Source organism: Choloepus didactylus, chromosome 2, assembly GCF_015220235.1.
Source record: "Choloepus didactylus isolate mChoDid1 chromosome 2, mChoDid1.pri, whole genome shotgun sequence".
Classification (NCBI taxonomy): Eukaryota; Metazoa; Chordata; class Mammalia; order Pilosa; family Megalonychidae; genus Choloepus; species Choloepus didactylus.
In genome coordinates this window covers 221,331,897-221,349,623 of record NC_051308.1, presented here as the reverse complement: position 1 = coordinate 221,349,623, position 17,727 = coordinate 221,331,897, and the positions used below count along the sequence as shown (strand labels likewise).

Sequence of the window (17,727 nt, the reverse complement as noted above, 5' to 3'; positions counted from 1 at the left end):
ATACACAAGTGGCTAAAAAGCACATGAATAATAGTTGCTCAACATCACTAGCTATTAGGGAAATCAAATCAAAACCACAATAAATTATTTCACACCCACCAGAATGGCTACTATTAAAAAAACAGAAAATTACAAATGTTGGAGAGGATGTGGAGAAATAGGAACATTTATTTATTGCCAGTGGGAATGTAAAATGGTGCAATGGCTGTGGGAGATAGTTTAGTGGTTCCTCAGAAAGCTAAGTACAGAACTATCATATGACCTGGCAATCCCTCTGTTAGATATACATCCAAAAGAATTGAAAGCAGGGACTCAAAGAGACAGTTGCACACCAATGTTCACAGCAGCAGCATTCACAATTTGCCAAAAGATGGAAGCACCCCTCCATCAATGAATGCATAAATGCGGTACACACATACAATGGAATATTATTCAGCCGTAGAAATGAATGAAGTTCTGATGCATGTGACAACATGGATGTACTCTGAGGACATCATGTCGAGTGAAATAAGCCAGACACAAAAGGACAAATATTGTATGATCTCACTGATTTGAAACAATTACAGTAAGCAAACTCAGAATCTAGAACATAGCTTACCAGGGGTGGGGATAGGAAATGGGAAGGTAAGGATTAAAATGTACAAGCCTCTATTTGGAATGATAGAAATGTTTTGGTAACGGATGCCGGTGATAGTAGCAGAACATTTGTGAACTCAACAGCACAGAATATAAAATTTAAAAAAAAAAAAAAAAAAAAAAAGAATTCTCAAAATTCAGCAATAGGAGAACAACCCAATAAAAAAACAGGCAAAAGAGCTAAATAGACCCTTCACCAAAGAAGATATAAGGATGGCAAATAAGCACATGATAAGATACTCAATATCAGTTATCAGGGAAATGCAAATTAAAACCACAATGAAATGCTACTGCACACCTACTAGAATGGCTGAAATTAAAAAACAAAAACAAAAAGCTGACATTACTGCTAGAGAGGACGCAGAACAACAGAAACTCCCATATACTGCTGGTGGGAATATAAAAGGGCACAGCTGCTTTGGAAAACACTTTCGCAATTTTTCATAAAGTTAAACACATATATATTACCCAACAATCCTTCTCCTAGTTATTTCTCCTAGATAAATGAAAATATACTCACACAAAAACCTGCATGTGAATGTAACAACATTATTCATAATCACCAGACACTGGAAACAATCCAAACATCCTTCAATTAGTGAATGGAAAAACAAACAATGGTACGTACATCCACACAAGGGAATACTAGACAGCACTAAAAAGGAACAATATAGATGAATCTCAAATGCATTGTGCTAAGTGAAAGAGACAAAGCTATAGGAGTGGAGAACATATCAGTGGTGGGCAGAGGAGAGGAATAGGAAAATTTTGACTACAAAGGATGAAAATGAGGGAAATTTTGCAGGATGTTAGAACAGTTCTGTATCCTGATTGTGGTGATGGTTACATGACAGTATGTATTTGTTACAACTCATAGACTGTATATCAGAAGAAGTAAATTTTATTTTCTGTAAATTAAAAAATAAAGTTAAAAAATTAAAACAAAACATAATAGCCTGATCAGAATGGTCAATGATTCCAAGTTCAAATTACCTGTTTACCAGCAACTCCCATCAAGCCTAACTGGATGAATCTGATCAAGCACAATGGAATGAATGGAACATAAATAACTTGAATTCCATTATGCAATACACCATGGCTGCCTTTGGCTTACTCAAATTTCTAACACTCACTTGTTCAGAATGCCAAGAAACCAGGAGACCTTGCAGTAGGTATAAGACCCTAGCATTCTCTGGGCATCTGTTCCACTCAGTTTTTTGTTTTGTTTTTGTTTTCTTTTTTTGTCTATTTTTTTATTATTTCATTTTTTATTGTTGTGTGTGTATGTGTGTTTGTGTGTGTGTATGTATTTTTTTATTATTTCAGTTTTTTTTTTAACTGAAGGGAATAGAAGACTGGAGGTTCATATTGTCTTTAAAACCCTTTTACCTCTGAAATGTTTAGGAATTATTTAAACAAAATACTGGCATCAAGGGGACCTGCCTGATGGCATAAAAGCCTTGTCACTGTGGTGCATGATTTGACTGAATGACTGGCTTTTCTACCTAGCTATTTCTCTGCTCTGCAGCATCTGGATGTATCATAACTTTCTAGCCTAAATAAACCAAAAGAATCAATTAACAGAAGGCTGTGAGACTGGAGAGCAACAGAAATGTGGGATTTTTTTTTCCAATTTGAAGCTAATATGGGGGTTATTAACTAGTTTGTCCCTGTTTAGGCAGTTTTGACTTTACAGAAAGGTACAGTCAGTGGTCAAGGGCATGGACTCTATGGCAGTGTCTGTGTTCAAGTTCCAACTATGGCACTTATTAGTTGTATGTCTCTGAGCAAGTTACCTAATCACTTTAGGCCTTAATATCCTCATTGCCCCTCATGGGGTTGTCATGACAATTTACTGATTTAATGTACCTAAGGTGCTTAGAAGAGTGTGTGGCACATGGTAAGCACTAATAAACATGTCTGTTAATCTTATATATATGTTCTCCTCTCTTCTAAATCTTGGTTACATTAAATTTTGGTGCATTAAAAGGTTTTACCCATCCTGCTGTTAGCACACATATCCATGTATTGGTGGCACCCTATCAACCATTTTTTGTGGCCAAAGAGACTGAAAAAAGGAACAGGGGATTGAAAAAAAATGGTAGTGGCAAGTGGTCAGCAGAAGGCTGATGAGAGATACCGTAGAACAGAGAGATGAGTCAGGGAGCTGGGTTGCCCTCCAAGCTCTGCCACTAGCAAGTTATGTGAGCGTCCTTTGGCCAGAGTTTCTATATCTATAATTAGGAGCTGGATTAGGCAAAGTCTAAAGTCCCTTTTAGCTTTAACAAACAGTATAAGATTTAAAATATGGTCATTATATAAAGATTTCAAAATTTGTCTTCTGCCTCCAACACACCTGTTTCATAGCACTGACTGCAAACATTGTTGACACATTGCCTCCAAAACATTTTGGGACTTTTCATGAAGACCTCAGGTCAAAAGCAATATTTCCTATGTTCATATCTGCTTTAACTCTAATACAATGATTTTCTGACCAGGTACTTTGAAATTCTATTATAATAACTCAATCAATGCTAGAGCCACAAATGAGGGACACAGGGTACATTTTGCAAATATAGATGTGGATAGGATATTAACTCAGGAATAAATGATCATTAATCAAACCATCAAGTACTTTGAAATGGTGGCATGTTCTACCTCATAATTTGGTGTAAATAAGTTCTGATCACTTGCGTAGAGTATAGTCCTTGCATAAAGTATAGGATAACCATTGGGAAAAAACAGTAGGTTCAACTAAGTTAGCCCAGGTTCCCAATCATCTAGTTTGTGTTACAATTAATTGTAAAGTCAATCCAATTTATGCCCTCCAAATTGGTTTTTCTTGGCTTCCTAAATTTAAAGTATAGCTTACTCCATTGCAAGGAAAGCTCTACACAAGTCTTGTTTTTCTATTTTGATTATCTATGCTTCTGTGAAAACACAGGAACACCCTACTCTATATTTGCAAATACCATAGTCTATAAGCACTCTAACAAATCAGAGTACTTGACATCAAGAGGGGCTTAACGGGAGGAGTGTCTTTCATTCAGAGATCTGCTTTGTATAACTATCACTTCTGTTTTGCTGATGGGCAAACTGAGACTTGGAGAGGAACCCACTTAGAAAAGCAGAAAAAAGTTTTGGAGACACATAACTGCGTTTGACTGAGGCTCGGCCACTTAATACCATGTGATTTCAGGCAAGTTACTTAACTTCTCTGAACCTATTTCCTTCTCTGTAAAATGTGATTAAAAATCTAACTTCTGAGGTTCTAAGTGAGAATTAAATGATATAACACTTGAAAGTGCTTAAGACAGTGACAGGTTGGTCTGCATAGTTTTCGATAAAATATATTATTACTGCAGAAGAGAAGTGAATGGTCCAAGTCTCCCACTATCCTTATCTAAAAGCAGCCACCCCCAGCAAATGCTTATATTAAAATTACAGGGCACAACTTTATATGCAACTTTCTAACGGCTTACAGATTAAAAAAAATATATATATATATGGGTTTCATTTGAAGGTTTCTTTACTGGTAAGTAAGATCCACAGTACCAATGTCAATACCACCCAGAGTAGCCAGGTAACAAGACTCAAAATAAGTACTAGCATCTGTAAAAATTTCCTTCCTGAATTTCAAGTTAGAGCAAAGATTCTAGAGGCATTTTTTCAAGGAATAGAAACCAAGCACCTCCAATTTGCTAGCACTGCAGAGTACTGTGTCAAAATCACAATCTAATTAATCATTGCCTCACTATGATCACAAGCCCTTTCTGGACCTTAGTTAGCCTCCTTAACTGTAAAATAAGGGTTTAAAAAGGTAATCTTTTCTGGTCCTTCCATCATTGACATTCTTTTATTTGGGATGTAGTGGTCTGGCTTAATCAGGGGTGAGTGGAATGGAATTTAAAGGCACTTATAAAATATATAATGAGTTTAAACTGTTTTCAACTTTACATTCTAGCTTCGCAAAAATGAAGTAGAAAACGAAGATGCTTGCAGATGGGCTTCCTAGATCAGGTATCTGACAGAAGGAAAGCCTGCCAGAAACCAAGTATGCAGCGCGAAGGAGTCGTCTTCCCCTGAATAACTTCCTTTACTACTCAGGGTTCAGAGAATACGACTTAAAAAATGGATCCCTATAACTGTTTTCAAATTCTCTCCCTTTCCCTCGGAGGCTGACCTCCTTACAGCCATGGCTCCTGAGATCTTCGGCTTTTAGGAGCTTGGGTCCTCAAAGCCCTGTTCCCTCAGGAACTCGGAGTCTCAAAGTACCTATTCTGTCCCACAAAAACCTGTCTTCTTTGCCCGCTTCTGTTCCCTCGCAAACTCAAGTCTTCGCTGACCGCTTCTGCCCCTCAGAAGCCCAAGTCCTCACTCACTGCCCTGCTTTTACCAGGAGTCCGTGTCTTCACATCCTGTTCCCGTTCAGACCCTCTCTTCTTAGGAGAGCGGGTCCTCACAATCCTGTCCTTCTCACACCGCTTCCCTCAGATGCCAGAAAACTCACATCCATCCCCGTCCCCTAAGTCCTGTCTGGAACCCGGGTTCCCACAGTCTCGTCTTCTCGGAGCCCCGATCCCCAGTCCGGTCCCAAGAGCCTGAACCCTTAACATCCCCGTCTCCTCCACCACCTGGTTCTTCAAACACTGACCCACTGCGGGTCCAGGTCCTGACTCCCTCCTCCCGCTCTTCTTTCTCAACTGCCAGGGCCCAAGACTCACAGGCAGCAGCGTCTATCTCCCCATGATATGCGGAGACTGCCCCAGTGAAGCGTTCGTCTCAGAAGCCGGTCCGACTGCGCGGCCCTCCCCAAGCACTTCCGGCACCGCTCCCCGCCTCCAACCCGGAAACGCGCGGCTCTTCCGGCCGGCGGGCGCGCGCCTAACTTGCGCAGGCGCAGACTGCCCTCCGACACGTGGTGGTAGCTGGGGTTTTCGTTCTGCTCTGGCGTTGGCGTTTACTTTCTCCCGCTGAGGTGAGATCGTCTGCAAACTCCTCCCCTTGCACTCCCGGGGCTATTTGGCTGTGCCCTAGTTGTTTCTTCCCGACTCTGCCTGTGGTGTATTATCTCCAGAATGACCGATAGCTGACGCCTCGGATGGCTTAAAGGTAGCCATATTTGGTTGGCGCCTCTGTCGTGTTATTATCACGATGGGAATATCTCCTGGGACAGTAGCACTCCAAAGGTGTTCTGTAGGACCCCACCATGGAAGTTGCAGCACAGGAACCTGGAGACGGAAGAGACTGGTGTGGCTTTGAGTAGACAATTAGTGACAATTGAACCCTTTCTGTGCTAAGCCCCTTACCTCCGATATATGATTTATAGTCATTTAAAGTAAACCGATTCCAGCTAATAAGTGCAGAGTTTTGATTTGAACTCAGAACTCTCACTTCTAAGCCTGAACCTGCCATGTAACCGTTAAGCTCTGGTACATTTAGTTATGTCACAGGTCAAACTTGATGGGAACTGTATTCCTGGCTCTATGCTAGATGCTAGGTATTTAAATAGTAGGACCCGGTTCCAAACTCTGAGGGGCTCACGGTAAGAAGAAAAACCCACAAACACAAAGGAGTGCACAAACTGCCAGAAGAAATCAGGAGGAGCTGTGTCCCAATTGGACTGGTGCACCAACCTTCTCTCCCTGCCTATACACCTCCCTGTCCGGTCTTCATCTCACCATGTTCCCAATCCATCCTCTACAGTGTTATCGCATCCAAATTCGCAGATTCAAAACCCCTTCACCATTAAGGCTCCAAGCCATTTTTTTGGCCTTATTTCCCTGCCAGTGCTCTCATTCTCATTAGGGTCTGGCATAACAGTTTGATGTTGCACTCCTGTCCATATTTTTAAGGCCCAGTTTAAATGTACATTCATTCATTTAACACAAGTTTTTTCAGCACTTACTGTGCTTGGAGTCAGGTACATACTGGTGGAAAAGACAGGCAATATTTTTGTTTTTAGAATCTAGAGTGGGAGACAGACCATAAACAAGTGCACAAAAGGTTAAGAATACCTGAGGAAGACTTAACTGGGTGATGGAGGGCCCTGGGACAAGTTAGGAAAGAGGTTATTCAGGGACCAAGATGGCCAAAATGACTGGAGCTTTATAGGTGATGGGGAAGGTTGGCAGACAGTGAGGTTGTGGAGGTAGGCAGGGGTCTGCTCAGGCAGGACCTTGTGGACTAAGGTGGGAACTTGGGATTTTTGTTCCTAAACATGCAGTGGGATGGCATGGAAGGATTAAGTAGAAGAGTGCACTCATTTTAAGAGATGACTAGTGGACTATAGGAGGAGCCCCAGACACACAACTGATAGTGTACATCTCTGGCCTTCCCAGTGGTTTGTACAATACATCTGCTTCTCATTAGTGTTAAGACCTGTTTATGTGACTCCCTTCTCTTGTAGCTTCTGCTTTGTAGAGGACAGGGACCTCCATGTATTAAGCCAAGAAAGTAAAATGCCTAACAGTCTATATGTTTTGTTTTTTTAAGAAAATATATACAAATAATATATATGTCCATAGAAAACAGTCTAGCAAGATGAACACTAGACTGTTAGTAGTTTGGGGGAAGCTTTTTCACGTTTACATCATTTCTGAACTGTTTCCATTTCTTTATGATTAACACCCAGTGTTTTTATGTTAAAAATGAATATGTGAGTAATTACATTTATATGTCATTCTGGAAAAGGCAAAATAAAGGGACAGAGACGAGATCACTAGAGGCCAGGGATTGGGCACTGGGGAGGGGTTGACTAGAAGGAGGTACAAAGAAACTTTTGGGGGTGATAGAAATGTTTGATATTTTGCTTATGGTGGTAGGTACACAGCTGTTATATGTTTGTTAAAACTCATAGAACTGTATAGTAAAAAAGGTGAATTTCCTACTTGTAAATTGTACCTTGTAAACCTGACTTTAAAAAATGAAAGATATGGAGAAAATATACCAGGCTAAGACTATATTTTTAAAATGTTTTTAATTACACAAATAATAAAATCACACAATTATCACCCATTCTCCTTTTTAAAAATTAGACCATTACATGTAAATCTAAAGTCCTGTGTAATCACTGTCCCCAATCCTGATCCCCTCCCTTCTTCCCAGAGGTAATCACTGATGTGTGCCCTTACAGATTAAAAAAAAGTATGTATTTATATATACATAATATGTGGCTGTAGGAAATGTATAGCACTGTCCTGTGTGCGTGCTCTTTATCACATCAGTGGTATGCTGTTCCCTATTCAACATCTTTTTTTGTACCCAATTTTCTGAGTATGTGCGTGGATGAAGATATAATTCAATCATTTGAAGTGCAATATTGCTTTTTTTCACGTAACTGGTATAATGCTGTACCTTATTTTACCGCTTTTATAACTCAACGTTTTTTGATGTCTAACTCATTCCTTCAATGTGCGGTATATAGCATTCCACTTTATGAATACACATTATGTTTATCATTTTTTCTCGTGTAGGCGGACATTAGGTTGTTACCAGCTTTTTCCCTTTTTCCTGTTACAGCGATGCCGTGCCTCCTGTACATCCGTGCCGGGACCGCTCTAGGGCGAATGGCTAGGTGTGGCCATCAGTTGTGCTTTTTCATTTTTGGTTTGGAATTCCTGTCTTCCCCAGTTTGCCAACCACAGCGCCCACAGCACGGCGCTCCTTGCGTGCCGACTGGAAAGAAAACGGGAGCTCTCAACAGGGAGGACACCAAGCAAAGTGGAGTGCCTGAGCGGCCACGAAGAAGCGAGTACTCCAGTGCCCAGATTAGGTTACTGCGTGGCGTAGTAAACCACGGAAGCGAGTTGAGGTCAACTGCAATCCGCACGCGTTTAAGTGGTTCCTTTCCGTCATGCCTTCTGCGTCCGCCGGCAACTTCCCAGCAAGCACTGCGCATATTTGCATAACAATTTATGTCCTTGCTTTAGTTTTACATAAAATCGAAAGGATAGGTCATAGATGTTTTCTCTGTGAAGCTCCCTATTAGGCTCTTAGGCTTTTAGGATCCCTCAGGACGGTGAAATAGGAAATGGCATAGGCTTTGTCTTCACCTCTACCGTTAGATGGATTCACTAACATGGCCACTGTATGTTCAGTGTTAATGAAGTAAAAAGGGCTTCTGTCGTGAGTGGCACACGGAGGGCGCCTCGGTTGCTCTTCGTGCGGAATCGACATCAAGAGATTTCGGAAGCATAATTTTTGTAATTAGGGCAGCTGGTGATCGTTGGTCCCGGCGCCCTTTCTTATGTCAGTGAAAAAACAGTGTTTTGTGCTCACCGAGTTTTTTGAGGTTTGGGTTATGTTGGTTTTGTTTTTACTGGTCTGAAGCCGAAATTTAGCTTATAGTTGAATTTGGTGGTTTTCTATTAGTTTATTTATTTTTTTATGATTGTTGAATTTTTTTTACGTTCAAACTTTAAGCAATGTGACGAGAATTCTAGTAGTAAACTGGAAACCGTGTTTTTCCCAGCCGCTTGAGAAAGACAAAGCAGCTGATTGTCTCTTGAAGTATAAAGAGCGCAGGTATTATCCCCGTTTCACGAGTTAGAAACTTGGTTAAGCACACTGACATGTTTAACCAAGGGTAACTGGTTTGAGCACAGGAACCTTGCCCACGAGGAGCGATGCAATTAAGCAAAACAGATTTTGTAAGAACCCTTCTCTCTTTAAGCAGGCATACCTATCTTTAACACGGAGTTCTTTCTGAAACTTTTGGCCTTTAAAAACATGCAAAGGCAATAATTTAAAACGGACTTAAGTAGCACTCTCATACTGCTTAGCAACAACCTTTCTGGAGGGCAATTCAGCAGCAGCCATAAAAACCTAAAACTTCAAAAATTCATCTCATAGGAATGTATCCTCATTTAAGAGATTTACCTAGAAGGGCCCGTTCGTTCTAACAACAAATATATACTGTGCTCTGAAATACTAGCAAACAGTATAGACACAACCCTTGACTTCACAAGGCTTTATAGTTTAGTGAGGAGAGAGAATAGTAGAGTACAGGAAAGCTGAATCTTGGGGAGAAGGGAGGGAGCTGTCTGGGAAAGTTTCTGAAGCAATGAATTTGAAGCTGAAACCTAAAGAATGATTAGAGGACAACCAGGCAAAGCATGGGGGAAAGGGCAATTTAAGTGGGAAAGCCTTGAGGCTAAAGAGAAAGTGCTTTTCTAGGAAGGAAAAGACCAGATTCACTGGAGTAAAACCATCCAGGCCCAGGACAGAAGGGAAGCCAGAAGAGGCTGTTGGGACCTGGTCTCACAGGCTGAGGATGATCATTTCAGTGTTTTATAATGCAGAAGAAATTGAAAATTATTTACACCAGGTGTTGGGAAACCTTTTCTGTAATGAGTCATTTGGTCTTTGCTAGTCATTCAATTCTGCTGTTGCAAAGCAGCAATAGTCAATATGAAATGAATGGGTGTGGCTGTGTTCCAATAAACCTTTATGGACACTGAAATTTAAATTTCATAATTCAAATAGTATTCTTTTTTTCTATTTTTCAGCCAACCATTTAAAACTGTGGAAACCATTAATAACTTAGGAACCTTGCAAAACCAGGTGGCAACCAAGGAGCAGTACTTTCTAGATCTTTGGCGTAATCATTCAATAAAATAAGAGGCTGGTTAGATCAACTATAGGATATCCACATAGTGGAATACAATACACCCATTAAAGTTTTGAAATAGAGGCTTTTATACTCACCATGATGATGGTTCACCTTTATGCCTTTATGGAGCACTTAGCAAGTGCCAGCACTTTGTATGCATTAGCTCCTTTAATCATTACATGAACCAACGAGGTTCACTTTACAGATGAGAAATTGAAGCTCAGAAGTGCCCAGATCACACAGCTAGAAAGTAGCAGAGCCAAGGTCTTCTTACACAGGGGATTCCCAAAAGGGAATATCAGCTGTGGTGGAATTGGTTCGAGAGGAGAGACTTATTGGGAAAGTGAAGGTTTTTTTTTTCTTTTTTGTTATTCATATTTTCCTAATTTCTACAAAAAATACAGAGTACATGAAAAAGTTAGGGGAATGAGGAGGACACATAGTCACCAGAAGACAAATGATGATAAGTAAAATTGAGGACTCACAAGGAAGTCAGATGCAAAAGACCAAATAGTGTATGATCCCATTTATGTAAAATGTCTAGAAATGGCAAATCTATAGAGATTGAAAGCAGATTGGTGGTTACCTGGGGCTGGAGGTGGGAGGGTGGATTGAGAGATCTTTTGAGGGATGATGAAAATATTCTAAAACTGGATTGTGATAACAGTTGCACAAGTCTATAAATTCACTAAAAAATCACTGAATTTTACACTTAAAATGGGTGAATTTTATGGTATGCAAATTCTACTACAATAAAAGTATTAAAAAAAATAAATAATCAGGGGCTAGCAGGAGAAAAGTTCAGCCAGCTGGTAGCTTGAGAATCTATAATCAGTTTATGGAATCAATTCTCTGATTTAGAAAGTTAACCAGAGTTAATTTCCTGTATGCTAAGCTTCTGGTTTTGAAGTTGAAGTTAACTGTGTATCAACTGATCAGTCACTCCCTGGTTTAAAACCCTTACTAACTTGGTGCCTTACTACCTCATAGGTTAATATCCTACAAGTCTGGTGTGACCCCCCACCCTCTGTTCTTAGGACTCCTGCCACCTAGCTGGTACCCCAGAAGCCAACACTATCCTTCTCCCGTCAGGTCCTCCAGAACGTTCACTTTTGTTTCTGAATATTCTCTTACCAACAGTCCCTCTCCCAACATGGCTAACTCCTCCTCATTCTTCAGATTTCAGCTCCAATGTCACCTCCTCAGGGAGGCCCTCCGTGACCTCCCTATCTCATTCTATGTCACTTCTCTCCCCCAACTTTTTCATAGCACCTTGGTGGCTCAAGGAGATGGATTTAGAAACTGTGAGGCTTTGGAACTGTGAAGGGAGGAAAGGAAAGGGATGTCAGTTTGGCAGAGAAGAGAGCAGTCTTCTATCTTTCAGGGACAGATGTCAAATAATGCTTCTGTCTTAGAACAAGTGACACCTGGTTCCTGAGCAGGTTTACCAGCCCATATCCAGGATGTTGGGATTAGTGACTATCGATAAGAAACAGCAGTGAAGGGTTTGGGCAGGCCTATTATGTCCCTGGTACTGGGCCGGGGGCTGGGTACCGGCTCAGGAACTTACACACTAACAGGTGAGCTGGTGGGTATGCCATGTGCCCACACAGGGCCTGGCACACTGCTAGCGCTCATGAATAGCCACTAATGGTCCCCATCACAGGTGGGAAAACTGAGGCCCAGAAAGGGCTTCACTAAGGTCCTATAGCCAATGGAGGCTGCTGAGTTCTTAAGGTGGGTGAGTGGTAAGTGCTAGTTGGAAGTATTAATGATGATAAAAGCTTGACATTTCTTGAATGCTTAGTACATTCCAGACATTATTCTAAATCCTTGTGTGCCTGTGGATTACCTCATTTACTGTTCACAGCCCCACTGAGAATGAGATACCATACCATCTCCCTTTTACCGATAAGGAGACTGAGGCTCAGGCAGAGACTTGTCCAAGGTCACAGGCTAGCAAAACTTTCTGATTCCAAAACCAGAAAGTCAGTTTTTTGCTTCAATTGTGGTGGTGGACAGTGGGTGAGGTTGGGGTTGGGATGGGGTGAGGTGGTGATTCACCTGACTGTATCTAGATTCATCTCAGACATTTTGGGTATTTTTTGTGCTGACACTTTCTCTGCCTCCTGCCTCCTTTTCTGATTCACTCCCCATCTGTTAGTGATTTCTGGATTCTGAGAATATAGATGCAGAGGAGTGGGGTAAGCTGTAGGGAGTGGGGAGTTGGACACAAAAGTGCAGGCAGTCTTTAAGAAATAATTATTTTCTGAGTGTTCTCTATGTGCTAGGCAATGTTCTAGGGGCTGGAACAGATCATGTCCGACTCTCCTGGAGTTTCCATTGCAGGGCCGGTGTGTGTGTGTGTGTGTGTGTGTGTGTGTGTGTGTGTGTGTGTGTGTGCATGTGCGAGGGAAGAGGGGGGGATACCGACAAGAAACGAGGTATGTTAGATGGTGGTTAGGATGATGTAAGAGAGAGAGTGACTGGGGAGGGAGCGCAACTTGACCCAGTATGGACAGGGATAGCCTGGCTAGGCAATGAGATCTTGAGGATGGGAAGGAGCCAGCCAGCTGACCTGGAGGAAGAATGCTCTGGTCATGGGGAAACAGCGCTGGCAAAGACCATGAAACCCACGTGTTGGAGGAAGTACGAGAAGGCCAGTGTGGCTGGAGCAGAGGAACAGAAGAGAAAAAGGAGTAGAAGAGAAGATCCCGGCCCCAGGTCATGGAGGGTCTTGCAGACTATGAAAGGAGTTTTGTTTTATTTTGAGGGGAAGGGAGGACACCGGTGCATCAATGAAGACTGGAAGGTGGCATGACAGGAAGTAGGGAGACCAATTAGGAGGTTCTGGCTATAACAGAGGCAGGCAGTGATGGTGGTCCGGACCAAGGGGAGTTTCAGACAAGAGGTGGTATTAGAGGGCTCTTTGGGAGGTGACTGAGCAATGGAGGTGCCATTCCTTAAGACAGAGGACACAACGGGGGTGGTCTAAGGGAAGATGAGGATAGAAGTGATTCAGTCGTGGACCTCTTGACTTTGCAGAGCCAGTGGCTGGCCAGGCAGCTGGAGACACTGTTCTAGGCTGGAGGTAGATACGTGGGAAGAGAGACTAGAGGCTGCCTCCTGGGGACCCGCAGGCCACACCTCTTCACAGACGGACAATGTAGAATCCAGATGCAGTTGTTTTGTTTTTTTAATTAGTTGGCAACATTTACAAATCCAAGGATACCAAATAAAACCCAGGATTTCCACCTCCTTTTCCAAATTAGGTTCTCTGGCCACATTGGGCCCATATTCTGGGAAGTTCACAGCAGGCTAGCAGAGGAACTGCTGCCCCGCCAGATGGGGCATGAACCCTCCAGTTGGTCTGGCTCCAGCAGGCCTGCTGCAGACTCCATTCAAGGCCTGTCCTGACAAGCACTGGAATTTACAGTCCCTGGAATGGGTGAGAGGTGACACTAGGGAAGGGGATGAAATGGCCAAGAAGCTGGCCTGGGACAGAAATGACCTTGGACAGTTCAGCCAGTTCTCAGCTTTGTAACTTGGTGTGCCACTTAATTTCAGTGAGCCTTGTCCTGCCTCTTCTGGAAAATAGGGATCACACTGCCTACTTGGAGACTTACCTGAATTTCACCTTGGGAAAGCTCCTAGCACAGTGCCAGTACAGAGAAGGGGCTCAATCTGTGTTGGTTTCCTTTCCTTTCAACCCCCTGAGCAGCTAAAGTCTCAGGAAATCGCAGTGGTCAGGTCATAGCATAGACTCAGACTCCAGTTCTACCACTTACCAACTAGGTAACCCCAGTTTCCCTGTCTGTAAGAAAGGGACACTACTAGTACTTACCTTGTGGGGATTAAATAACTTAAAACATATAAAGTGTTTAAAACAGGGCATGATTTTAAAGTTGGAAATAGATTCCATAATAAGTTTAACAAAAGATTAAAATTGGATATGGTTGAAAAACAAAAACAAAAAAAACAGGGCATGGCACTCAGTAAGAGTTAGCCATTGTCGTCATCCTTGTTATTTTGCATAGAATAAACATACTCAGGAGCCAGTAGAATGGTGGTTCTCAACCCTGGTTGGCTATTAGAATCATCTACGGGCATTTAAAAAAATACTGTACTCATGCCCAGGCCCAGGCCCCAAATACCCAGATTGAATTCATCTGGGTCAGGGCCATGGTACAGGTACTGTATAAAGTCTCCCCAAGTGATTTATCTCCTGATAGGAACAGGAGCTCCACAGTGGAGGGGTAATTACATGTGTGGGCTCTGGAGTGCAGTGGCCTCTGTTCAAACCCAACCCAGCCACTAACCGGATGTGCGAACTTGAGAAAACTGCTTAACCTCTCAGTTTAAGTGGGGGAGAGATCTAAAGTGTTTAGAGCAGTGCCTGGCAGCTAGCAAGCTCTCGGCAGGCCTGGGCATCACCACACCTCGGCTTCTCTGCTGTTTTCAAACTGATGGCAGCTACCCACAGGCCCATGTCCAACTCACACCCACATTCTCCCCAAGGAGACCTGATGCCTCCCAACATCCCACATCCGGGCCTCTCTTAACCCTGTCAGCTGTTCCCAAAGTTATTTTTGGCCCCTCTACTGTTCAGTTTTTCAATTCACCAAAGTGAACAGAATTATCTCCCAAATAAGATTATCTGCTTAGACATCAGAGAGACCCCCATGAGTTCTGGAGGGGAGGGAAAGCCAGACTAGGCACTCAAGCATTTCTCATGGTAAAAAGAATAATTCAATGCTGAGGAGACAGTGTTTAGTGAAAAACAAAACCAGCACAATACAGAATTGTATATTCAAAATAATTCATTAAGGTAAAGGAACAAAATGTGTAAAAAAGGTATAGAAAAAAGATTGGAAGGAAATAGACCAGATATCAAGAAATTGTTGGTTGTTTTTTTCCTTCTACTTCCCCAACGTTTTATGCACTTTACAATTTTCTACAGTGAACATGTGATTATGAGAAAGACAATTAAGTGAAAAGTACAAAAAAGAAAAGCCTTCACTTGCCTTTCTCTCCCCCTAAAATAATCATCTTATGGCCTTTTGTCTTATTCACTGGCTGTTCCTTCCACTTCTCCTCCCATCTTCTACTTGATCCGCTACAATCTGGCTTCCTTGCAATTCTTGGAGGTGACTCCGCCCTGGAAGAAACAGCCAAATCCAGTGGCTTCCCCTTTTTCCTTTATCTGCAGTATCTGATGTTGGTGCCAGTCTCCTCCCAGAAACTCCCTGCCTGCATGCCAGACTTCTGTCCTCCCCTTTGTCCAGGGCCCTGACTTACCCAACCACTTTTGGTTGGTCTCTGAAGGTCCCTCAAGTCTCAGTGTTCCCCAGGTTTGAGCCTCTGCCCCCCTCCCTTTCTGCACGTTCTTCCTGGGGGACCTCAACCACCCTTGGCCTTGGTGGTCCAATCTGACATTTCTCAAATTCCAGCCCCAGCCCTGTCCTGTGTCCTGAGACAAGTCAATCCAACTTCTTTTGAACACTTTCATCTGGATGTCCCTCAAGCACCTCGGGCTCAACAGTTCAAACTGATTCATCATTTCTACTTTCCCTCAGTCCCTAACCAGCTTTTCTTGGCTTTCTTCCCTCCCTTGGGATCACCTTTGTCCCTTTTTCTCGTCTCCCCCGTGACACGCAGTTGGTCACTATGCCTGAGCTGCTGCTAGACCCCAAGTTCACTGCTGACGTGCTCTGGCTCTGTGTGTGTCTGTGGGAGGGGTGGGGGGACGGGGGGCTCACTCTCTTTACTGGATAATCACAGGGTTTCCTATTCCTGGGCTTTCTCCTCTCCAGTCTATACCTTCTTACAATTTTTTTCTGATCCTTTTTTCATTTATTTATTCAATCAACAAACACCTACCATGCACCAAACTCTGCTTCAAATACTGTGTCAAGTGGGTTTTGGAGATTGACACAACATAGGTAAATAAATAATCAAGGGAATTTCCAATTGCAGGGACCACTATGAAGGTAAACGGGGATGTGAGAGAAAGTAAGTGGGACATGGGGTGGGGAGTTCTCCCTGAAATAGTTCCCCTGATGAACATGATGAGAGGGGGTTTGGGGAAGAAAGAGGGGGGGCAGGTATGAACGAGAAGAATGTGGCTGGAGACCCTACTTTAGGTTGGGAACCAGGGAAGGCCCATGAGGAATAAATGGTGAGAAGGAGCTCTGTTGGCCTGGGAGAGGGGCATTCCAGGTAGAAGGAAGAAGCCACAGCCAAAGCTAAGCCCCTGAGGAGGATTCCAAGCATACAAAGGCACCCAGGGTGTCTGGGGCACAGTGAGTGAGGGGCAAAGGAGAGGAGGGCAGGGAGGAGATCATGCATGATGGCCTTGGCAAGCAATCTGGATTTTATTCTAAGTGCAATGGGAGGCCACTGAAGGGTTTTTAACAGGGGAGTGATACAATTTGACTTTATCTTTTTTAAAAATTCGCCCTAGGGTGCCTAGAGTGGATAAGATTTGGGAGTGGGTGGATGGGCATGCTGAGGGCATTCAGAGGAAGCAAGTGGGAAATTACTGCAGCAGTCCAGGTGAGGCCTGCTGCCTGCGACTGGATGTCAGCAGTGGAGTCAGAGAGGGCTTCAAAACCCTCCATAGCTCTCCAACCCCTGCATGTGTACCACAACTGTCTGGTTCTCGCCCTCCTCATCAGCTCCATCTCTCATCTATTCCTACTTTTTTGTCTTTGTTCATGTTTGTTTCTTTCTCATTTGTCCCTTGGATGAACTCCTGTTAGCCTTTGTGACCAGGCTCAAGTGTCCCCTCTTCTGTGAAGCCTTCTAGGAATCCTCCAGGGAAAGTCTTTTGTACTTATTTTAGTGCTTTGTTCATATCTCTACAAACAACACCTACCAAAACTGTCCTTTACCTTTTACAATTCTGCCTCCCAAGAAGGTGGATCAAGAACTTCTGGAAGGCAGGGATAGGGTTTTAGTGAATGCAATGAATGTATGATGCATAATCAAAATACACAGATGATTCCGACTACAGAATAGTTCACATAGGTCAAGAGATCAGTCAGGACTAACCCTCTTTATTCAGAGTCATGTGCTGATGTGGAAGTTCTTGATCATAAGAACAGACACCAACATGGGCACCAACGCTCCCCATTTGTTCCTCATAACAGCCCTGAGAGATGGGTAGAGTGAGTTAGTCATTCGTACTTTATGGATGAGGAATTCAAAACTTACGCGAAGCAGCGACTTGGCTAAGAACCTGGAGCTGCGAATGCTTAGCCTAGAATCTAGGCTGTCTGACCCCCAAATCCAGTTCTATTGTTTGACTAAAGGGCTACCTTGCCCCTCTTAAAACAAGAACCTGCAGAACTTCCTACCACCTCCTCAAGTCTCTTCAAACACAGGCGGCAAGATAGGGAAACAAGCCTCCTCCATCCCCCACTCCCCAAAAGTGCCTGTTACACCACCACCTCATTTGTTCTCATTAACAATACCAA

The 17,727-nt window shown here is 42.9% G+C and overlaps 1 protein-coding gene, 1 long non-coding RNA gene and 1 other non-coding gene across 3 annotated transcripts in view; 2 read left to right on the top strand and 1 right to left on the bottom strand.

Annotated features, from left to right (window-relative positions):
• The window catches only part of TAF12 (TATA-box binding protein associated factor 12), a 52,559-nt gene extending 47,085 nt beyond the window's left edge, over positions 1–5,474 (bottom strand). Inside the window, exon 1 of the mRNA XM_037827982.1 lies at positions 5,361–5,474. The gene's annotated coding sequence lies outside the window, so the exon portion shown is untranslated. The remainder of the gene's footprint in view (positions 1–5,360) is intronic.
• A 57-nt stretch (positions 5,475–5,531) lies between these two features.
• Positions 5,532–10,105, top strand: LOC119520227. Its single transcript, XR_005214148.1, has 2 exons — positions 5,532–5,614; positions 8,158–10,105. It is a non-coding gene; the product is annotated as an uncharacterized LOC119520227 (long non-coding RNA).
• On the top strand, positions 8,748–8,880 carry LOC119528382. Its single transcript, XR_005215685.1, has one exon. It is a non-coding gene; the product is annotated as a U11 spliceosomal RNA (small nuclear RNA).
• Positions 10,106–17,727: the final 7,622 nt, after the last annotated feature.